General features: G+C 51.7%; 38 non-coding genes across 38 annotated transcripts; 7 read left to right on the top strand and 31 right to left on the bottom strand.

The window, feature by feature from the left end:
- Positions 1–62: 62 nt before the first annotated feature.
- On the bottom strand, positions 63–134 carry Trnae-uuc (transfer RNA glutamic acid (anticodon UUC)). Its single transcript has one exon. It is a non-coding gene; the product is annotated as a tRNA-Glu (tRNA).
- Positions 135–590: 456 nt separating this feature from the next.
- Positions 591–663, bottom strand: Trnam-cau (transfer RNA methionine (anticodon CAU)). Its single transcript has one exon. It is a non-coding gene; the product is annotated as a tRNA-Met (tRNA).
- A 295-nt stretch (positions 664–958) lies between these two features.
- Trnag-gcc (transfer RNA glycine (anticodon GCC)) lies at positions 959–1,029 on the bottom strand. Its single transcript has one exon. It is a non-coding gene; the product is annotated as a tRNA-Gly (tRNA).
- Positions 1,030–1,365: 336 nt separating this feature from the next.
- Positions 1,366–1,437, top strand: Trnag-ucc (transfer RNA glycine (anticodon UCC)). The gene has a single exon. It is a non-coding gene; the product is annotated as a tRNA-Gly (tRNA).
- A 752-nt stretch (positions 1,438–2,189) lies between these two features.
- Trnai-aau (transfer RNA isoleucine (anticodon AAU)) lies at positions 2,190–2,263 on the bottom strand. Its single transcript has one exon. It is a non-coding gene; the product is annotated as a tRNA-Ile (tRNA).
- A 256-nt stretch (positions 2,264–2,519) lies between these two features.
- On the bottom strand, positions 2,520–2,591 carry Trnae-uuc (transfer RNA glutamic acid (anticodon UUC)). Its single transcript has one exon. It is a non-coding gene; the product is annotated as a tRNA-Glu (tRNA).
- A 456-nt stretch (positions 2,592–3,047) lies between these two features.
- Trnam-cau (transfer RNA methionine (anticodon CAU)) lies at positions 3,048–3,120 on the bottom strand. The gene has a single exon. It is a non-coding gene; the product is annotated as a tRNA-Met (tRNA).
- A 295-nt stretch (positions 3,121–3,415) lies between these two features.
- Positions 3,416–3,486, bottom strand: Trnag-gcc (transfer RNA glycine (anticodon GCC)). Its single transcript has one exon. It is a non-coding gene; the product is annotated as a tRNA-Gly (tRNA).
- Positions 3,487–3,822: 336 nt separating this feature from the next.
- On the top strand, positions 3,823–3,894 carry Trnag-ucc (transfer RNA glycine (anticodon UCC)). The gene has a single exon. It is a non-coding gene; the product is annotated as a tRNA-Gly (tRNA).
- A 753-nt stretch (positions 3,895–4,647) lies between these two features.
- Trnai-aau (transfer RNA isoleucine (anticodon AAU)) lies at positions 4,648–4,721 on the bottom strand. Its single transcript has one exon. It is a non-coding gene; the product is annotated as a tRNA-Ile (tRNA).
- Positions 4,722–4,977: 256 nt separating this feature from the next.
- Trnae-uuc (transfer RNA glutamic acid (anticodon UUC)) lies at positions 4,978–5,049 on the bottom strand. Its single transcript has one exon. It is a non-coding gene; the product is annotated as a tRNA-Glu (tRNA).
- Positions 5,050–5,505: 456 nt separating this feature from the next.
- Trnam-cau (transfer RNA methionine (anticodon CAU)) lies at positions 5,506–5,578 on the bottom strand. Its single transcript has one exon. It is a non-coding gene; the product is annotated as a tRNA-Met (tRNA).
- A 295-nt stretch (positions 5,579–5,873) lies between these two features.
- Positions 5,874–5,944, bottom strand: Trnag-gcc (transfer RNA glycine (anticodon GCC)). The gene has a single exon. It is a non-coding gene; the product is annotated as a tRNA-Gly (tRNA).
- A 336-nt stretch (positions 5,945–6,280) lies between these two features.
- On the top strand, positions 6,281–6,352 carry Trnag-ucc (transfer RNA glycine (anticodon UCC)). The gene has a single exon. It is a non-coding gene; the product is annotated as a tRNA-Gly (tRNA).
- A 750-nt stretch (positions 6,353–7,102) lies between these two features.
- On the bottom strand, positions 7,103–7,176 carry Trnai-aau (transfer RNA isoleucine (anticodon AAU)). The gene has a single exon. It is a non-coding gene; the product is annotated as a tRNA-Ile (tRNA).
- Positions 7,177–7,432: 256 nt separating this feature from the next.
- Trnae-uuc (transfer RNA glutamic acid (anticodon UUC)) lies at positions 7,433–7,504 on the bottom strand. The gene has a single exon. It is a non-coding gene; the product is annotated as a tRNA-Glu (tRNA).
- Positions 7,505–7,960: 456 nt separating this feature from the next.
- On the bottom strand, positions 7,961–8,033 carry Trnam-cau (transfer RNA methionine (anticodon CAU)). The gene has a single exon. It is a non-coding gene; the product is annotated as a tRNA-Met (tRNA).
- Positions 8,034–8,328: 295 nt separating this feature from the next.
- On the bottom strand, positions 8,329–8,399 carry Trnag-gcc (transfer RNA glycine (anticodon GCC)). Its single transcript has one exon. It is a non-coding gene; the product is annotated as a tRNA-Gly (tRNA).
- A 336-nt stretch (positions 8,400–8,735) lies between these two features.
- Positions 8,736–8,807, top strand: Trnag-ucc (transfer RNA glycine (anticodon UCC)). Its single transcript has one exon. It is a non-coding gene; the product is annotated as a tRNA-Gly (tRNA).
- A 752-nt stretch (positions 8,808–9,559) lies between these two features.
- Positions 9,560–9,633, bottom strand: Trnai-aau (transfer RNA isoleucine (anticodon AAU)). The gene has a single exon. It is a non-coding gene; the product is annotated as a tRNA-Ile (tRNA).
- Positions 9,634–9,889: 256 nt separating this feature from the next.
- Trnae-uuc (transfer RNA glutamic acid (anticodon UUC)) lies at positions 9,890–9,961 on the bottom strand. Its single transcript has one exon. It is a non-coding gene; the product is annotated as a tRNA-Glu (tRNA).
- A 456-nt stretch (positions 9,962–10,417) lies between these two features.
- On the bottom strand, positions 10,418–10,490 carry Trnam-cau (transfer RNA methionine (anticodon CAU)). Its single transcript has one exon. It is a non-coding gene; the product is annotated as a tRNA-Met (tRNA).
- A 295-nt stretch (positions 10,491–10,785) lies between these two features.
- Positions 10,786–10,856, bottom strand: Trnag-gcc (transfer RNA glycine (anticodon GCC)). Its single transcript has one exon. It is a non-coding gene; the product is annotated as a tRNA-Gly (tRNA).
- Positions 10,857–11,192: 336 nt separating this feature from the next.
- Trnag-ucc (transfer RNA glycine (anticodon UCC)) lies at positions 11,193–11,264 on the top strand. Its single transcript has one exon. It is a non-coding gene; the product is annotated as a tRNA-Gly (tRNA).
- A 754-nt stretch (positions 11,265–12,018) lies between these two features.
- Positions 12,019–12,092, bottom strand: Trnai-aau (transfer RNA isoleucine (anticodon AAU)). The gene has a single exon. It is a non-coding gene; the product is annotated as a tRNA-Ile (tRNA).
- A 256-nt stretch (positions 12,093–12,348) lies between these two features.
- Trnae-uuc (transfer RNA glutamic acid (anticodon UUC)) lies at positions 12,349–12,420 on the bottom strand. The gene has a single exon. It is a non-coding gene; the product is annotated as a tRNA-Glu (tRNA).
- A 456-nt stretch (positions 12,421–12,876) lies between these two features.
- On the bottom strand, positions 12,877–12,949 carry Trnam-cau (transfer RNA methionine (anticodon CAU)). The gene has a single exon. It is a non-coding gene; the product is annotated as a tRNA-Met (tRNA).
- Positions 12,950–13,244: 295 nt separating this feature from the next.
- Trnag-gcc (transfer RNA glycine (anticodon GCC)) lies at positions 13,245–13,315 on the bottom strand. Its single transcript has one exon. It is a non-coding gene; the product is annotated as a tRNA-Gly (tRNA).
- Positions 13,316–13,651: 336 nt separating this feature from the next.
- Trnag-ucc (transfer RNA glycine (anticodon UCC)) lies at positions 13,652–13,723 on the top strand. Its single transcript has one exon. It is a non-coding gene; the product is annotated as a tRNA-Gly (tRNA).
- Positions 13,724–14,475: 752 nt separating this feature from the next.
- Positions 14,476–14,549, bottom strand: Trnai-aau (transfer RNA isoleucine (anticodon AAU)). Its single transcript has one exon. It is a non-coding gene; the product is annotated as a tRNA-Ile (tRNA).
- A 256-nt stretch (positions 14,550–14,805) lies between these two features.
- Positions 14,806–14,877, bottom strand: Trnae-uuc (transfer RNA glutamic acid (anticodon UUC)). The gene has a single exon. It is a non-coding gene; the product is annotated as a tRNA-Glu (tRNA).
- Positions 14,878–15,333: 456 nt separating this feature from the next.
- Positions 15,334–15,406, bottom strand: Trnam-cau (transfer RNA methionine (anticodon CAU)). Its single transcript has one exon. It is a non-coding gene; the product is annotated as a tRNA-Met (tRNA).
- A 295-nt stretch (positions 15,407–15,701) lies between these two features.
- On the bottom strand, positions 15,702–15,772 carry Trnag-gcc (transfer RNA glycine (anticodon GCC)). The gene has a single exon. It is a non-coding gene; the product is annotated as a tRNA-Gly (tRNA).
- Positions 15,773–16,108: 336 nt separating this feature from the next.
- Positions 16,109–16,180, top strand: Trnag-ucc (transfer RNA glycine (anticodon UCC)). The gene has a single exon. It is a non-coding gene; the product is annotated as a tRNA-Gly (tRNA).
- A 752-nt stretch (positions 16,181–16,932) lies between these two features.
- Trnai-aau (transfer RNA isoleucine (anticodon AAU)) lies at positions 16,933–17,006 on the bottom strand. Its single transcript has one exon. It is a non-coding gene; the product is annotated as a tRNA-Ile (tRNA).
- A 256-nt stretch (positions 17,007–17,262) lies between these two features.
- Trnae-uuc (transfer RNA glutamic acid (anticodon UUC)) lies at positions 17,263–17,334 on the bottom strand. The gene has a single exon. It is a non-coding gene; the product is annotated as a tRNA-Glu (tRNA).
- Positions 17,335–17,789: 455 nt separating this feature from the next.
- Trnam-cau (transfer RNA methionine (anticodon CAU)) lies at positions 17,790–17,862 on the bottom strand. The gene has a single exon. It is a non-coding gene; the product is annotated as a tRNA-Met (tRNA).
- A 295-nt stretch (positions 17,863–18,157) lies between these two features.
- Trnag-gcc (transfer RNA glycine (anticodon GCC)) lies at positions 18,158–18,228 on the bottom strand. The gene has a single exon. It is a non-coding gene; the product is annotated as a tRNA-Gly (tRNA).
- Between the last annotated feature and the right edge of the window lie 824 nt (positions 18,229–19,052).

Below are 19,052 nucleotides of genomic sequence, written 5' to 3'. Positions count from 1 at the left end.
GAGGACGTGAAACAGCCTTTCGCAGGGTCAAAACTTGTCGTGACTTTTTCCGAAAAATTCCGTTCCGGTACCGGGAATCGAACCCGGGCCTCCTGGGTGAAAGCCAGGTATCCTAGCCACTAGACCACACCGGACGCGCGCATTTTCCTCGGCGTTTACACCCGGTCCAGACGCTTTCCGTGTCGCACTTTCCCTGTTTGCGAGCATCTTTCCGCGCGCCCATGGCGAGGCGCGCATGGCAAAAGTCACAATCCATTGCTTTATGCCTCGTTGTTACAGGGGTAGGAGGAAAAGCAAAGCCGTAAGTAGTAATATTTATTTACTTATTTCGCAAGTAAATACCTGCTGCCTGTCATCATACAGCAGGTCATACATTGTGTGACTTTACACGTTATATCGTACGAAATTCAGTTTTATTACTAGTACTTTTTTTCTTGAAAATTTTACATAAGAACTGCAAGTAGTAATAACGGGAAGTAAACATTATCACGCTGAGTCGTTGAAGCCTTGAGGATAACAAAGCACAAAGTGTTTCGCTCCTTCGCAAACCCCAGAGCCGTCGATTTAGCTGTGGACGAAAGTAAATTAAATGCCCCGGGTGAGGATCGAACTCACGACCTTAAGATTATGAGACTTACGGGCTGCCTACTGCGCTACCGAGGCAGGTGATCGCCACGCCTTCTGGAATCTCGGTAAGTACCAAATACCAGTGGTAGAGAGTCTGCACTTCCTGGCTCATTTTTTTCTGTTGCTACACGTGCATTCCCGGCGCGACAGGCAACTTGTGATGCTAGGCCGACGCCAGTATGTACAATAGCGCACAACAGTCGAAACGAGCAGTCGTGCGCGCTGCATGTTTGGTTATTCCCACACGGAAATCCCGCGGTTCATTCTCATGGCTCACGCAGTTCGAGTGCGAAAGACACGCAGCACCACTATCGGAGAAAAAACAAAATGATGCATCGGCCGGGAATCGAACCCGGGCCGCCCGCGTGGCAGGCGAGCATTCTACCACTGAACCACCGATGCTCAGCTAGTTCACAGCTTCCTGGTGCTTTCCGCGGCAGACATCTGAGGGGAAAGTGGGACTGCCGTCCAGCGCCGTCGCATCCTCTCGAGAGAATGCTACACACGCTGAATCCTGAACTGCACTGCACTGCTTAAAAATGACGCCCGAACGCGATCGCCTAAGTACTCTTGCGGCGCACGCACGCGACGACTCTTGCCAAAGGACGCGAAATGTGCGTAGAGACGCTGTCTGGATGCGCTCGCCTACCCCGTAATGCGCCTACAGCTACGACCACCTTGAGCCGCCGCCGACAGGCGGGAAGCAGACACAGCGCGCCGTGCGCGGACGGAAACCGTGCGGTGGTGGTGTAATGGTCAGCATAGTTGCCTTCCAAGCAGTTGATCCGGGTTCGATTCCCGGCCACCGCAGCCGGCTTTTTACTTTTGCGTATGAGTACTTTTGCCACGCGTCTTTAAATTAATGTTTCTTTCGCCCTCTTACTCGCTGCAGGCCACCCTATAGTGTGTGCGTCGATTCCCCTTGAGTCTCGACTTGTCTCGACTTAGCTCAGCTGACGCGAGAGCTGACGCTCTCCAATCGGCCTATATCAAGAGGACAAGCACGCGAAACGACTGAGAGAGGTATGGCGAGGCGGCCACCACGTTACTTATGCCTCAAGTAAATACCTGCTGCCTGTTATCATGTATTGTCTGATGTTACATGTTCTGTCAGACAAATTCAGTTTTATTACTAGTACATTTCTTTTTTTTTTTTTTTTTTCTTTGTTGAAAATTTTACAACACGCTCCTTCATTTCACTGTGGCCGCACGGCGCGACTTGGCATACCGAGAGGCAAAATGTGGCGCCAGTGCCCTTGACCGAATAGCGCTGCAGCTCCGAAACCGAAGAGGAAAGAGAAATACGAATTGAAACTGTCGGCAGTGCCCTGTGTTCGCAGGCGGTCACCCGCCCAAGCACTGACAACGCCCAGCTTCGCGCAGTAGCGGTGATCGGACGAGGAACTGCGTGTTCACCGTGCTGTGACCAGTGAAGTGTTTTAGCGCGTCCCGACAAGTCGCGTTCTGGTCCCCTATCAGCTCGCACACAATGTGACGATTTCTTTGTTACCATACTTCCCCGCCGAAATCGGCGTTGCCTTTTTGGAAGAGTGAAATCGTAGTGGCCCGTGGGGGGATCGAACCCACGACCTTCGCGTTATTAGCACGACGCTCTAACCGACTGAGCTAACGGGCCTCGGTGCAGAGAGTCTTCCATCGCTTCGCGGGAATTGCTCTGCGTATTGCCATGTAACATTTCTATGGTAGCAGTCCAACAGTGGACCAGCGTCTCTTCTCCCTTTATTCCGCTGCTCGTAGTAATTTCATTGCGTGCCCGTTTCTCTCGACTGTTTTCAGCTGACGTTTATGAACCAGTAGGTATAATGCGAGGAGGACGTGAAACAGCCTTTCGCAGGGTCAAAACTTGTCGTGACTTTTTCCGAAAAATTCCGTTCCGGTACCGGGAATCGAACCCGGGCCTCCTGGGTGAAAGCCAGGTATCCTAGCCACTAGACCACACCGGACGCGCGCATTTTCCTCGGCGTTTACACCCGGTCCAGACGCTTTCCGTGTCGCACTTTCCCTGTTTGCGAGCATCTTTCCGCGCGCCCATGGCGAGGCGCGCATGGCAAAAGTCACAATCCATTGCTTTATGCCTCGTTGTTACAGGGGTAGGAGGAAAAGCAAAGCCGTAAGTAGTAATATTTATTTACTTATTTCGCAAGTAAATACCTGCTGCCTGTCATCATACAGCAGGTCATACATTGTGTGACTTTACACGTTATATCGTACGAAATTCAGTTTTATTACTAGTACTTTTTTTCTTGAAAATTTTACATAAGAACTGCAAGTAGTAATAACGGGAAGTAAACATTATCACGCTGAGTCGTTGAAGCCTTGAGGATAACAAAGCACAAAGTGTTTCGCTCCTTCGCAAACCCCAGAGCCGTCGATTTAGCTGTGGACGAAAGTAAATTAAATGCCCCGGGTGAGGATCGAACTCACGATCTTAAGATTATGAGACTTACGCGCTGCCTACTGCGCTACCGAGGCAGGTGATCGCCACGCCTTCTGGAATCTCGGTAAGTACCAAATACCAGTGGTAGAGAGTCTGCACTTCCTGGCTCATTTTTTTCTGTTGCTACACGTGCATTCCCGGCGCGACAGGCAACTTGTGATGCTAGGCCGACGCCAGTATGTACAATAGCGCACAACAGTCGAAACGAGCAGTCGTGCGCGCTGCATGTTTGGTTATTCCCACACGGAAATCCCGCGGTTCATTCTCATGGCTCACGCAGTTCGAGTGCGAAAGACACGCAGCACCACTATCGGAGAAAAAACAAAATGATGCATCGGCCGGGAATCGAACCCGGGCCGCCCGCGTGGCAGGCGAGCATTCTACCACTGAACCACCGATGCTCAGCTAGTTCACAGCTTCCTGGTGCTTTCCGCGGCAGACGTCTGAGGGGAAAGTGGGACTGCCGTCCAGCGCCGTCGCATCCTCTCGAGAGAATGCTACACACGCTGAATCCTGAACTGCACTGCACTGCTTAAAAATGACGCCCGAACGCGATCGCCTAAGTACTCTTGCGGCGCACGCACGCGACGACTCTTGCCAAAGGACGCGAAATGTGCGTAGAGACGCTGTCTGGATGCGCTCGCCTACCCCGTAATGCGCCTACAGCTACGACCACCTTGAGCCGCCGCCGACAGGCGGGAAGCAGACACAGCGCGCCGTGCGCGGACGGAAACCGTGCGGTGGTGGTGTAATGGTCAGCATAGTTGCCTTCCAAGCAGTTGATCCGGGTTCGATTCCCGGCCACCGCAGCCGGCTTTTTACTTTTGCGTATGAGTACTTTTGCCACGCGTCTTTAAATTAATGTTTCTTTCGCCCTCTTACTCGCTGCAGGCCACCCTATAGTGTGTGCGTCGATTCCCCTTGAGTCTCGACTTGTCTCGACTTAGCTCAGCTGACGCGAGAGCTGACGCTCTCCAATCGGCCTATATCAAGAGGACAAGCACGCGAAACGACTGAGAGAGGTATGGCGAGGCGGCCACCACGTTACTTATGCCTCAAGTAAATACCTGCTGCCTGTTATCATGTATTGTCTGATGTTACATGTTCTGTCAGACAAATTCAGTTTTATTACTAGTACATTTCTTTTTTTTTTTTTTTTTTTCTTTGTTGAAAATTTTACAACACGCTCCTTCATTTCACTGTGGCCGCACGGCGCGACTTGGCATACCGAGAGGCAAAATGTGGCGCCAGTGCCCTTGACCGAATAGCGCTGCAGCTCCGAAACCGAAGAGGAAAGAGAAATACGAATTGAAACTGTCGGCAGTGCCCTGTGTTCGCAGGCGGTCACCCGCCCAAGCACTGACAACGCCCAGCTTCGCGCAGTAGCGGTGATCGGACGAGGAACTGTGTGTTCACCGTGCTGTGACCAGTGAAGTGTTTTAGCGCGTCCCGACAAGTCGCGTTCTGGTCCCCTATCAGCTCGCACACAATGTGACGATTTCTTTGTTACCATACTTCCCCGCCGAAATCGGCGTTGCCTTTTTGGAAGAGTGAAATCGTAGTGGCCCGTGGGGGGATCGAACCCACGACCTTCGCGTTATTAGCACGACGCTCTAACCGACTGAGCTAACGGGCCTCGGTGCAGAGAGTCTTCCATCGCTTCGCGGGAATTGCTCTGCGTATTGCCATGTAACATTTCTATGGTAGCAGTCCAACAGTGGACCAGCGTCTCTTCTCCCTTTATTCCGCTGCTCGTAGTAATTTCATTGCGTGCCCGTTTCTCTCGACTGTTTTCAGCTGACGTTTATGAACCAGTAGGTATAATGCGAGGAGGACGTGAAACAGCCTTTCGCAGGGTCAAAACTTGTCGTGACTTTTTCCGAAAAATTCCGTTCCGGTACCGGGAATCGAACCCGGGCCTCCTGGGTGAAAGCCAGGTATCCTAGCCACTAGACCACACCGGACGCGCGCATTTTCCTCGGCGTTTACACCCGGTCCAGACGCTTTCCGTGTCGCACTTTCCCTGTTTGCGAGCATCTTTCCGCGCGCCCATGGCGAGGCGCGCATGGCAAAAGTCACAATCCATTGCTTTATGCCTCGTTGTTACAGGGGTAGGAGGAAAAGCAAAGCCGTAAGTAGTAATATTTATTTACTTATTTCGCAAGTAAATACCTGCTGCCTGTCATCATACAGCAGGTCATACATTGTGTGACTTTACACGTTATATCGTACGAAATTCAGTTTTATTACTAGTACTTTTTTTCTTGAAAATTTTACATAAGAACTGCAAGTAGTAATAACGGGAAGTAAACATTATCACGCTGAGTCGTTGAAGCCTTGAGGATAACAAAGCACAAAGTGTTTCGCTCCTTCGCAAACCCCAGAGCCGTCGATTTAGCTGTGGACGAAAGTAAATTAAATGCCCCGGGTGAGGATCGAACTCACGACCTTAAGATTATGAGACTTACGCGCTGCCTACTGCGCTACCGAGGCAGGTGATCGCCACGCCTTCTGGAATCTCGGTAAGTACCAAATACCAGTGGTAGAGAGTCTGCACTTCCTGGCTCATTTTTTTCTGTTGCTACACGTGCATTCCCGGCGCGACAGGCAACTTGTGATGCTAGGCCGACGCCAGTATGTACAATAGCGCACAACAGTCGAAACGAGCAGTCGTGCGCGCTGCATGTTTGGTTATTCCCACACGGAAATCCCGCGGTTCATTCTCATGGCTCACGCAGTTCGAGTGCGAAAGACACGCAGCACCACTATCGGAGAAAAAACAAAATGATGCATCGGCCGGGAATCGAACCCGGCCCGCCCGCGTGGCAGGCGAGCATTCTACCACTGAACCACCGATGCTCAGCTAGTTCACAGCTTCCTGGTGCTTTCCGCGGCAGACGTCTGAGGGGAAAGTGGGACTGCCGTCCAGCGCCGTCGCATCCTCTCGAGAGAATGCTACACACGCTGAATCCTGAACTGCACTGCACTGCTTAAAAATGACGCCCGAACGCGATCGCCTAAGTACTCTTGCGGCGCACGCACGCGACGACTCTTGCCAAAGGACGCGAAATGTGCGTAGAGACGCTGTCTGGATGCGCTCGCCTACCCCGTAATGCGCCTACAGCTACGACCACCTTGAGCCGCCGCCGACAGGCGGGAAGCAGACACAGCGCGCCGTGCGCGGACGTAAAGCGTGCGGTGGTGGTGTAATGGTCAGCATAGTTGCCTTCCAAGCAGTTGATCCGGGTTCGATTCCCGGCCACCGCAGCCGGCTTTTTACTTTTGCGTATGAGTACTTTTGCCACGCGTCTTTAAATTAATGTTTCTTTCGCCCTCTTACTCGCTGCAGGCCACCCTATAGTGTGTGCGTCGATTCCCCTTGAGTCTCGACTTGTCTCGACTTAGCTCAGCTGACGCGAGAGCTGACGCTCTCCAATCGGTCTATATCAAGAGGACAAGCACGCGAAACGACTGAGAGAGGTATGGCGAGGCGGCCACCACGTTACTTATGCCTCAAGTAAATACCTGCTGCCTGTTATCATGTATTGTCTGATGTTACATGTTCTGTCAGACAAATTCAGTTTTATTACTAGTACATTTCTTTTTTTTTTTTTTTTCTTTGTTGAAAATTTTACAACACGCTCCTTCATTTCACTGTGGCCGCACGGCGCGACTTGGCATACCGAGAGGCAAAATGTGGCGCCAGTGCCCTTGACCGAATAGCGCTGCAGCTCCGAAACCGAAGAGGAAAGAGAAATACGAATTGAAACTGTCGGCAGTGCCCTGTGTTCGCAGGCGGTCACCCGCCCAAGCACTGACAACGCCCAGCTTCGCGCAGTAGCGGTGATCGGACGAGGAACTGTGTGTTCACCGTGCTGTGACCAGTGAAGTGTTTTAGCGCGTCCCGACAAGTCGCGTTCTGGTCCCCTATCAGCTCGCACACAATGTGACGATTTCTTTGTTACCATACTTCCCCGCCGAAATCGGCGTTGCCTTTTTGGAAGAGTGAAATCGTAGTGGCCCGTGGGGGGATCGAACCCACGACCTTCGCGTTATTAGAACGACGCTCTAACCGACTGAGCTAACGGGCCTCGGTGCAGAGAGTCTTCCATCGCTTCGCGGGAATTGCTCTGCGTATTGCCATGTAACATTTCTATGGTAGCAGTCCAACAGTGGACCAGCGTCTCTTCTCCCTTTATTCCGCTGCTCGTAGTAATTTCATTGCGTGCCCGTTTCTCTCGACTGTTTTCAGCTGACGTTTATGAACCAGTAGGTATAATGCGAGGAGGACGTGAAACAGCCTTTCGCAGGGTCAAAACTTGTCGTGACTTTTTCCGAAAAATTCCGTTCCGGTACCGGGAATCGAACCCGGACCTCCTGGGTGAAAGCCAGGTATCCTAGCCACTAGACCACACCGGACGCGCGCATTTTCCTCGGCGTTTACACCCGGTCCAGACGCTTTCCGTGTCGCACTTTCCCTGTTTGCGAGCATCTTTCCGCGCGCCCATGGCGAGGCGCGCATGGCAAAAGTCACAATCCATTGCTTTATGCCTCATTGTTACAGGGGTAGGAGGAAAAGCAAAGCCGTAAGTAGTAATATTTATTTACTTATTTCGCAAGTAAATACCTGCTGCCTGTCATCATACAGCAGGTCATACATTGTGTGACTTTACACGTTATATCGTACGAAATTCAGTTTTATTACTAGTACTTTTTTTCTTGAAAATTTTACATAAGAACTGCAAGTAGTAATAACGGGAAGTAAACATTATCACGCTGAGTCGTTGAAGCCTTGAGGATAACAAAGCACAAAGTGTTTCGCTCCTTCGCAAACCCCAGAGCCGTCGATTTAGCTGTGGACGAAAGTAAATTAAATGCCCCGGGTGAGGATCGAACTCACGACCTTAAGATTATGAGACTTACGCGCTGCCTACTGCGCTACCGAGGCAGGTGATCGCCACGCCTTCTGGAATCTCGGTAAGTACCAAATACCAGTGGTAGAGAGTCTGCACTTCCTGGCTCATTTTTTTCTGTTGCTACACGTGCATTCCCGGCGCGACAGGCAACTTGTGATGCTAGGCCGACGCCAGTATGTACAATAGCGCACAACAGTCGAAACGAGCAGTCGTGCGCGCTGCATGTTTGGTTATTCCCACACGGAAATCCCGCGGTTCATTCTCATGGCTCACGCAGTTCGAGTGCGAAAGACACGCAGCACCACTATCGGAGAAAAAACAAAATGATGCATCGGCCGGGAATCGAACCCGGGCCGCCCGCGTGGCAGGCGAGCATTCTACCACTGAACCACCGATGCTCAGCTAGTTGACAGCTTCCTGGTGCTTTCCGCGGCAGACGTCTGAGGGGAAAGTGGGACTGCCGTCCAGCGCCGTCGCATCCTCTCGAGAGAATGCTACACACGCTGAATCCTGAACTGCACTGCACTGCTTAAAAATGACGCCCGAACGCGATCGCCTAAGTACTCTTGCGGCGCACGCACGCGACGACTCTTGCCAAAGGACGCGAAATGTGCGTAGAGACGCTGTCTGGATGCGCTCGCCTACCCCGTAATGCGCCTACAGCTACGACCACCTTGAGCCGCCGCCGACAGGCGGGAAGCAGACACAGCGCGCCGTGCGCGGACGGAAACCGTGCGGTGGTGGTGTAATGGTCAGCATAGTTGCCTTCCAAGCAGTTGATCCGGGTTCGATTCCCGGCCACCGCAGCCGGCTTTTTACTTTTGCGTATGAGTACTTTTGCCACGCGTCTTTAAATTAATGTTTCTTTCGCCCTCTTACTCGCTGCAGGCCACCCTATAGTGTGTGCGTCGATTCCCCTTGAGTCTCGACTTGTCTCGACTTAGCTCAGCTGACGCGAGAGCTGACGCTCTCCAATCGGCCTATATCAAGAGGACAAGCACGCGAAACGACTGAGAGAGGTATGGCGAGGCGGCCACCACGTTACTTATGCCTCAAGTAAATACCTGCTGCCTGTTATCATGTATTGTCTGATGTTACATGTTCTGTCAGACAAATTCAGTTTTATTACTAGTACATTTCTTTTTTTTTTTTTTTTTTCTTTGTTGAAAATTTTACAACACGCTCCTTCATTTCACTGTGGCCGCACGGCGCGACTTGGCATACCGAGAGGCAAAATGTGGCGCCAGTGCCCTTGACCGAATAGCGCTGCAGCTCCGAAACCGAAGAGGAAAGAGAAATACGAATTGAAACTGTCGGCAGTGCCCTGTGTTCGCAGGCGGTCACCCGCCCAAGCACTGACAACGCCCAGCTTCGCGCAGTAGCGGTGATCGGACGAGGAACTGTGTGTTCACCGTGCTGTGACCAGTGAAGTGTTTTAGCGCGTCCCGACAAGTCGCGTTCTGGTCCCCTATCAGCTCGCACACAATGTGACGATTTCTTTGTTACCATACTTCCCCGCCGAAATCGGCGTTGCCTTTTTGGAAGAGTGAAATCGTAGTGGCCCGTGGGGGGATCGAACCCACGACCTTCGCGTTATTAGCACGACGCTCTAACCGACTGAGCTAACGGGCCTCGGTGCAGAGAGTCTTCCATCGCTTCGCGGGAATTGCTCTGCGTATTGCCATGTAACATTTCTATGGTAGCAGTCCAACAGTGGACCAGCGTCTCTTCTCCCTTTATTCCGCTGCTCGTAGTAATTTCATTGCGTGCCCGTTTCTCTCGACTGTTTTCAGCTGACGTTTATGAACCAGTAGGTATAATGCGAGGAGGACGTGAAACAGCCTTTCGCAGGGTCAAAACTTGTCGTGACTTTTTCCGAAAAATTCCGTTCCGGTACCGGGAATCGAACCCGGACCTCCTGGGTGAAAGCCAGGTATCCTAGCCACTAGACCACACCGGACGCGCGCATTTTCCTCGGCGTTTACACCCGGTCCAGACGCTTTCCGTGTCGCACTTTCCCTGTTTGCGAGCATCTTTCCGCGCGCCCATGGCGAGGCGCGCATGGCAAAAGTCACAATCCATTGCTTTATGCCTCGTTGTTACAGGGGTAGGAGGAAAAGCAAAGCCGTAAGTAGTAATATTTATTTACTTATTTCGCAAGTAAATACCTGCTGCCTGTCATCATACAGCAGGTCATACATTGTGTGACTTTACACGTTATATCGTACGAAATTCAGTTTTATTACTAGTACTTTTTTTCTTGAAAATTTTACATAAGAACTGCAAGTAGTAATAACGGGAAGTAAACATTATCACGCTGAGTCGTTGAAGCCTTGAGGATAACAAAGCACAAAGTGTTTCGCTCCTTCGCAAACCCCAGAGCCGTCGATTTAGCTGTGGACGAAAGTAAATTAAATGCCCCGGGTGAGGATCGAACTCACGACCTTAAGATTATGAGACTTACGCGCTGCCTACTGCGCTACCGAGGCAGGTGATCGCCACGCCTTCTGGAATCTCGGTAAGTACCAAATACCAGTGGTAGAGAGTCTGCACTTCCTGGCTCATTTTTTTCTGTTGCTACACGTGCATTCCCGGCGCGACAGGCAACTTGTGATGCTAGGCCGACGCCAGTATGTACAATAGCGCACAACAGTCGAAACGAGCAGTCGTGCGCGCTGCATGTTTGGTTATTCCCACACGGAAATCCCGCGGTTCATTCTCATGGCTCACGCAGTTCGAGTGCGAAAGACACGCAGCACCACTATCGGAGAAAAAACAAAATGATGCATCGGCCGGGAATCGAACCCGGGCCGCCCGCGTGGCAGGCGAGCATTCTACCACTGAACCACCGATGCTCAGCTAGTTCACAGCTTCCTGGTGCTTTCCGCGGCAGACGTCTGAGGGGAAAGTGGGACTGCCGTCCAGCGCCGTCGCATCCTCTCGAGAGAATGCTACACACGCTGAATCCTGAACTGCACTGCACTGCTTAAAAATGACGCCCGAACGCGATCGCCTAAGTACTCTTGCGGCGCACGCACGCGACGACTCTTGCCAAAGGACGCGAAATGTGCGTAGAGACGCTGTCTGGATGCGCTCGCCTACCCCGTAATGCGCCTACAGCTACGACCACCTTGAGCCGCCGCCGACAGGCGGGAAGCAGACACAGCGCGCCGTGCGCGGACGGAAACCGTGCGGTGGTGGTGTAATGGTCAGCATAGTTGCCTTCCAAGCAGTTGATCCGGGTTCGATTCCCGGCCACCGCAGCCGGCTTTTTACTTTTGCGTATGAGTACTTTTGCCACGCGTCTTTAAATTAATGTTTCTTTCGCCCTCTTACTCGCTGCAGGCCACCCTATAGTGTGTGCGTCGATTCCCCTTGAGTCTCGACTTGTCTCGACTTAGCTCAGCTGACGCGAGAGCTGACGCTCTCCAATCGGCCTATATCAAGAGGACAAGCACGCGAAACGACTGAGAGAGGTATGGCGAGGCGGCCACCACGTTACTTATGCCTCAAGTAAATACCTGCTGCCTGTTATCATGTATTGTCTGATGTTACATGTTCTGTCAGACAAATTCAGTTTTATTACTAGTACATTTCTTTTTTTTTTTTTTTTTTTTCTTTGTTGAAAATTTTACAACACGCTCCTTCATTTCACTGTGGCCGCACGGCGCGACTTGGCATACCGAGAGGCAAAATGTGGCGCCAGTGCCCTTGACCGAATAGCGCTGCAGCTCCGAAACCGAAGAGGAAAGAGAAATACGAATTGAAACTGTCGGCAGTGCCCTGTGTTCGCAGGCGGTCACCCGCCCAAGCACTGACAACGCCCAGCTTCGCGCAGTAGCGGTGATCGGACGAGGAACTGTGTGTTCACCGTGCTGTGACCAGTGAAGTGTTTTAGCGCGTCCCGACAAGTCGCGTTCTGGTCCCCTATCAGCTCGCACACAATGTGACGATTTCTTTGTTACCATACTTCCCCGCCGAAATCGGCGTTGCCTTTTTGGAAGAGTGAAATCGTAGTGGCCCGTGGGGGGATCGAACCCACGACCTTCGCGTTATTAGCACGACGCTCTAACCGACTGAGCTAACGGGCCTCGGTGCAGAGAGTCTTCCATCGCTTCGCGGGAATTGCTCTGCGTATTGCCATGTAACATTTCTATGGTAGCAGTCCAACAGTGGACCAGCGTCTCTTCTCCCTTTATTCCGCTGCTCGTAGTAATTTCATTGCGTGCCCGTTTCTCTCGACTGTTTTCAGCTGACGTTTATGAACCAGTAGGTATAATGCGAGGAGGACGTGAAACAGCCTTTCGCAGGGTCAAAACTTGTCGTGACTTTTTCCGAAAAATTCCGTTCCGGTACCGGGAATCGAACCCGGACCTCCTGGGTGAAAGCCAGGTATCCTAGCCACTAGACCACACCGGACGCGCGCATTTTCCTCGGCGTTTACACCCGGTCCAGACGCTTTCCGTGTCGCACTTTCCCTGTTTGCGAGCATCTTTCCGCGCGCCCATGGCGAGGCGCGCATGGCAAAAGTCACAATCCATTGCTTTATGCCTCGTTGTTACAGGGGTAGGAGGAAAAGCAAAGCCGTAAGTAGTAATATTTATTTACTTATTTCGCAAGTAAATACCTGCTGCCTGTCATCATACAGCAGGTCATACATTGTGTGACTTTACACGTTATATCGTACGAAATTCAGTTTTATTACTAGTACTTTTTTTCTTGAAAATTTTACATAAGAACTGCAAGTAGTAATAACGGGAAGTAAACATTATCACGCTGAGTCGTTGAAGCCTTGAGGATAACAAAGCACAAAGTGTTTCGCTCCTTCGCAAACCCCAGAGCCGTCGATTTAGCTGTGGACGAAAGTAAATTAAATGCCCCGGGTGAGGATCGAACTCACGACCTTAAGATTATGAGACTTACGCGCTGCCTACTGCGCTACCGAGGCAGGTGATCGCCACGCCTTCTGGAATCTCGGTAAGTACCAAATACCAGTGGTAGAGAGTCTGCACTTCCTGGCTCATTTTTTTCTGTTGCTACACGTGCATTCCCGGCGCGACAGGCAACTTGTGATGCTAGGCCGACGCCAGTATGTACAATAGCGCACAACAGTCGAAACGAGCAGTCGTGCGCGCTGCATGTTTGGTTATTCCCACACGGAAATCCCGCGGTTCATTCTCATGGCTCACGCAGTTCGAGTGCGAAAGACACGCAGCACCACTATCGGAGAAAAAACAAAATGATGCATCGGCCGGGAATCGAACCCGGGCCGCCCGCGTGGCAGGCGAGCATTCTACCACTGAACCACCGATGCTCAGCTAGTTCACAGCTTCCTGGTGCTTTCCGCGGCAGACGTCTGAGGGGAAAGTGGGACTGCCGTCCAGCGCCGTCGCATCCTCTCGAGAGAATGCTACACACGCTGAATCCTGAACTGCACTGCACTGCTTAAAAATGACGCCCGAACGCGATCGCCTAAGTACTCTTGCGGCGCACGCACGCGACGACTCTTGCCAAAGGACGCGAAATGTGCGTAGAGACGCTGTCTGGATGCGCTCGCCTACCCCGTAATGCGCCTACAGCTACGACCACCTTGAGCCGCCGCCGACAGGCGGGAAGCAGACACAGCGCGCCGTGCGCGGACGGAAACCGTGCGGTGGTGGTGTAATGGTCAGCATAGTTGCCTTCCAAGCAGTTGATCCGGGTTCGATTCCCGGCCACCGCAGCCGGCTTTTTACTTTTGCGTATGAGTACTTTTGCCACGCGTCTTTAAATTAATGTTTCTTTCGCCCTCTTACTCGCTGCAGGCCACCCTATAGTGTGTGCGTCGATTCCCCTTGAGTCTCGACTTGTCTCGACTTAGCTCAGCTGACGCGAGAGCTGACGCTCTCCAATCGGCCTATATCAAGAGGACAAGCACGCGAAACGACTGAGAGAGGTATGGCGAGGCGGCCACCACGTTACTTATGCCTCAAGTAAATACCTGCTGCCTGTTATCATGTATTGTCTGATGTTACATGTTCTGTCAGACAAATTCAGTTTTATTACTAGTACATTTCTTTTTTTTTTTTTTTTTTCTTTGTTGAAAATTTTACAACACGCTCCTTCATTTCACTGTGGCCGCACGGCGCGACTTGGCATACCGAGAGGCAAAATGTGGCGCCAGTGCCCTTGACCGAATAGCGCTGCAGCTCCGAAACCGAAGAGGAAAGAGAAATACGAATTGAAACTGTCGGCAGTGCCCTGTGTTCGCAGGCGGTCACCCGCCCAAGCACTGACAACGCCCAGCTTCGCGCAGTAGCGGTGATCGGACGAGGAACTGTGTGTTCACCGTGCTGTGACCAGTGAAGTGTTTTAGCGCGTCCCGACAAGTCGCGTTCTGGTCCCCTATCAGCTCGCACACAATGTGACGATTTCTTTGTTACCATACTTCCCCGCCGAAATCGGCGTTGCCTTTTTGGAAGAGTGAAATCGTAGTGGCCCGTGGGGGGATCGAACCCACGACCTTCGCGTTATTAGCACGACGCTCTAACCGACTGAGCTAACGGGCCTCGGTGCAGAGAGTCTTCCATCGCTTCGCGGGAATTGCTCTGCGTATTGCCATGTAACATTTCTATGGTAGCAGTCCAACAGTGGACCAGCGTCTCTTCTCCCTTTATTCCGCTGCTCGTAGTAATTTCATTGCGTGCCCGTTTCTCTCGACTGTTTTCAGCTGACGTTTATGAACCAGTAGGTATAATGCGAGGAGGACGTGAAACAGCCTTTCGCAGGGTCAAAACTTGTCGTGACTTTTTCCGAAAAATTCCGTTCCGGTACCGGGAATCGAACCCGGACCTCCTGGGTGAAAGCCAGGTATCCTAGCCACTAGACCACACCGGACGCGCGCATTTTCCTCGGCGTTTACACCCGGTCCAGACGCTTTCCGTGTCGCACTTTCCCTGTTTGCGAGCATCTTTCCGCGCGCCCATGGCGAGGCGCGCATGGCAAAAGTCACAATCCATTGCTTTATGCCTCGTTGTTACAGGGGTAGGAGGAAAAGCAAAGCCGTAAGTAGTAATATTTATTTACTTATTTCGCAAGTAAATACCTGCTGCCTGTCATCATACAGCAGGTCATACATTGTGTGACTTTACACGTTATATCGTACGAAATTCAGTTTTATTACTAGTACTTTTTTTCTTGAAAATTTTACATAAGAACTGCAAGTAGTAATAACGGGAAGTAAACATTATCACGCTGAGTCGTTGAAGCCTTGAGGATAACAAAGCACAAAGTGTTTCGCTCCTTCGCAAACCCCAGAGCCGTCGATTTAGCTGTGGACGAAAGTAAATTAAATGCCCCGGGTGAGGATCGAACTCACGACCTTAAGATTATGAGACTTACGCGCTGCCTACTGCGCTACCGAGGCAGGTGATCGCCACGCCTTCTGGAATCTCGGTAAGTACCAAATACCAGTGGTAGAGAGTCTGCACTTCCTGGCTCATTTTTTTCTGTTGCTACACGTGCATTCCCGGCGCGACAGGCAACTTGTGATGCTAGGCCGACGCCAGTATGTACAATAGCGCACAACAGTCGAAACGAGCAGTCGTGCGCGCTGCATGTTTGGTTATTCCCACACGGAAATCCCGCGGTTCATTCTCATGGCTCACGCAGTTCGAGTGCGAAAGACACGCAGCACCACTATCGGAGAAAAAACAAAATGATGCATCGGCCGGGAATCGAACCCGGGCCGCCCGCGTGGCAGGCGAGCATTCTACCACTGAACCACCGATGCTCAGCTAGTTCACAGCTTCCTGGTGCTTTCCGCGGCAGACGTCTGAGGGGAAAGTGGGACTGCCGTCCAGCGCCGTCGCATCCTCTCGAGAGAATGCTACACACGCTGAATCCTGAACTGCACTGCACTGCTTAAAAATGACGCCCGAACGCGATCGCCTAAGTACTCTTGCGGCGCACGCACGCGACGACTCTTGCCAAAGGACGCGAAATGTGCGTAGAGACGCTGTCTGGATGCGCTCGCCTACCCCGTAATGCGCCTACAGCTACGACCACCTTGAGCCGCCGCCGACAGGCGGGAAGCAGACACAGCGCGCCGTGCGCGGACGGAAACCGTGCGGTGGTGGTGTAATGGTCAGCATAGTTGCCTTCCAAGCAGTTGATCCGGGTTCGATTCCCGGCCACCGCAGCCGGCTTTTTACTTTTGCGTATGAGTACTTTTGCCACGCGTCTTTAAATTAATGTTTCTTTCGCCCTCTTACTCGCTGCAGGCCACCCTATAGTGTGTGCGTCGATTCCCCTTGAGTCTCGACTTGTCTCGACTTAGCTCAGCTGACGCGAGAGCTGACGCTCTCCAATCGGCCTATATCAAGAGGACAAGCACGCGAAACGACTGAGAGAGGTATGGCGAGGCGGCCACCACGTTACTTATGCCTCAAGTAAATACCTGCTGCCTGTTATCATGTATTGTCTGATGTTACATGTTCTGTCAGACAAATTCAGTTTTATTACTAGTACATTTCTTTTTTTTTTTTTTTTTTCTTTGTTGAAAATTTTACAACACGCTCCTTCATTTCACTGTGGCCGCACGGCGCGACTTGGCATACCGAGAGGCAAAATGTGGCGCCAGTGCCCTTGACCGAATAGCGCTGCAGCTCCGAAACCGAAGAGGAAAGAGAAATACGAATTGAAACTGTCGGCAGTGCCCTGTGTTCGCAGGCGGTCACCCGCCCAAGCACTGACAACGCCCAGCTTCGCGCAGTAGCGGTGATCGGACGAGGAACTGTGTGTTCACCGTGCTGTGACCAGTGAAGTGTTTTAGCGCGTCCCGACAAGTCGCGTTCTGGTCCCCTATCAGCTCGCACACAATGTGACGATTTCTTTGTTACCATACTTCCCCGCCGAAATCGGCGTTGCCTTTTTGGAAGAGTGAAATCGTAGTGGCCCGTGGGGGGATCGAACCCACGACCTTCGCGTTATTAGCACGACGCTCTAACCGACTGAGCTAACGGGCCTCGGTGCAGAGAGTCTTCCATCGCTTCGCGGGAATTGCTCTGCGTATTGCCATGTAACATTTCTATGGTAGCAGTCCAACAGTGGACCAGCGTCTCTTCTCCCTTTATTCCGCTGCTCGTAGTAATTTCATTGCGTGCCCGTTTCTCTCGACTGTTTTCAGCTGACGTTTATGAACCAGTAGGTATAATGCGAGGAGGACGTGAAACAGCCTTTCGCAGGGTCAAAACTTGTCGTGACTTTTTCCGAAAAATTCCGTTCCGGTACCGGGAATCGAACCCGGACCTCCTGGGTGAAAGCCAGGTATCCTAGCCACTAGACCACACCGGACGCGCGCATTTTCCTCGGCGTTTACACCCGGTCCAGACGCTTTCCGTGTCGCACTTTCCCTGTTTGCGAGCATCTTTCCGCGCGCCCATGGCGAGGCGCGCATGGCAAAAGTCACAATCCATTGCTTTATGCCTCGTTGTTACAGGGGTAGGAGGAAAAGCAAAGCCGTAAGTAGTAATATTTATTTACTTATTTCGCAGTAAATACCTGCTGCCTGTCATCATACAGCAGGTCATACATTGTGTGACTTTACACGTTATATCGTACGAAATTCAGTTTTATTACTAGTACTTTTTTTCTTGAAAATTTTACATAAGAACTGCAAGTAGTAATAACGGGAAGTAAACATTATCACGCTGAGTCGTTGAAGCCTTGAGGATAACAAAGCACAAAGTGTTTCGCTCCTTCGCAAACCCCAGAGCCGTCGATTTAGCTGTGGACGAAAGTAAATTAAATGCCCCGGGTGAGGATCGAACTCACGACCTTAAGATTATGAGACTTACGCGCTGCCTACTGCGCTACCGAGGCAGGTGATCGCCACGCCTTCTGGAATCTCGGTAAGTACCAAATACCAGTGGTAGAGAGTCTGCACTTCCTGGCTCATTTTTTTCTGTTGCTACACGTGCATTCCCGGCGCGACAGGCAACTTGTGATGCTAGGCCGACGCCAGTATGTACAATAGCGCACAACAGTCGAAACGAGCAGTCGTGCGCGCTGCATGTTTGGTTATTCCCACACGGAAATCCCGCGGTTCATTCTCATGGCTCACGCAGTTCGAGTGCGAAAGACACGCAGCACCACTATCGGAGAAAAAACAAAATGATGCATCGGCCGGGAATCGAACCCGGGCCGCCCGCGTGGCAGGCGAGCATTCTACCACTGAACCACCGATGCTCAGCTAGTTCACAGCTTCCTGGTGCTTTCCGCGGCAGACGTCTGAGGGGAAAGTGGGACTGCCGTCCAGCGCCGTCGCATCCTCTCGAGAGAATGCTACACACGCTGAATCCTGAACTGCACTGCACTGCTTAAAAATGACGCCCGAACGCGATCGCCTAAGTACTCTTGCGGCGCACGCACGCGACGACTCTTGCCAAAGGACGCGAAATGTGCGTAGAGACGCTGTCTGGATGCGCTCGCCTACCCCGTAATGCGCCTACAGCTACGACCACCTTGAGCCGCCGCCGACAGGCGGGAAGCAGGACACAGCGCGCCGTGCGCGGACGGAAACCGTGCGGTGGTGGTGTAATGGTCAGCATAGTTGCCTTCAAGCAGTTGATCCGGGTTCGATTCCCGGCCACCGCAGCCGGCTTTTTACTTTTGCGTATGAGTACTTTTGCCACGCGTCTTTAAATTAATGTTTCTTTCGCCTCTTACTCGCTGCAGGCCACCCTATAGTGTGTGCGTCGATTCCCTTGAGTCTCGACTTGTCTCGACTTAGCTCAGCTGACGCGAGAGCTGACGCTCTCCAATCGGCCTATATCAAGAGGACAAGCACGCGAAACGACTGAGAGAGGTATGGCGAGGCGGCCACCACGTTACTTATGCCTCAAGTAAATACCTGCTGCCTGTTATCATGTATTGTCTGATCGTTACATGTTCTGTCAGACAAATTCAGTTTTATTACTAGTACATTTCCTTTTTTTTTTTTTTTTTTTCTTTGTTGAAAATTTTACAACACGGCTCCTTCATTTCACTGTGGCCGCACGGCGCGACTTGGC

The sequence above is a fragment of the Schistocerca serialis genome, unplaced genomic scaffold (genome assembly GCF_023864345.2).
Source record: "Schistocerca serialis cubense isolate TAMUIC-IGC-003099 unplaced genomic scaffold, iqSchSeri2.2 HiC_scaffold_1118, whole genome shotgun sequence".
NCBI lineage: Eukaryota > Metazoa > Arthropoda > Insecta > Orthoptera > Acrididae > Schistocerca > Schistocerca serialis.
Note: the sequence above shows the minus strand (reverse complement) of the source record. Positions and strands in the feature narration are given on the sequence as shown.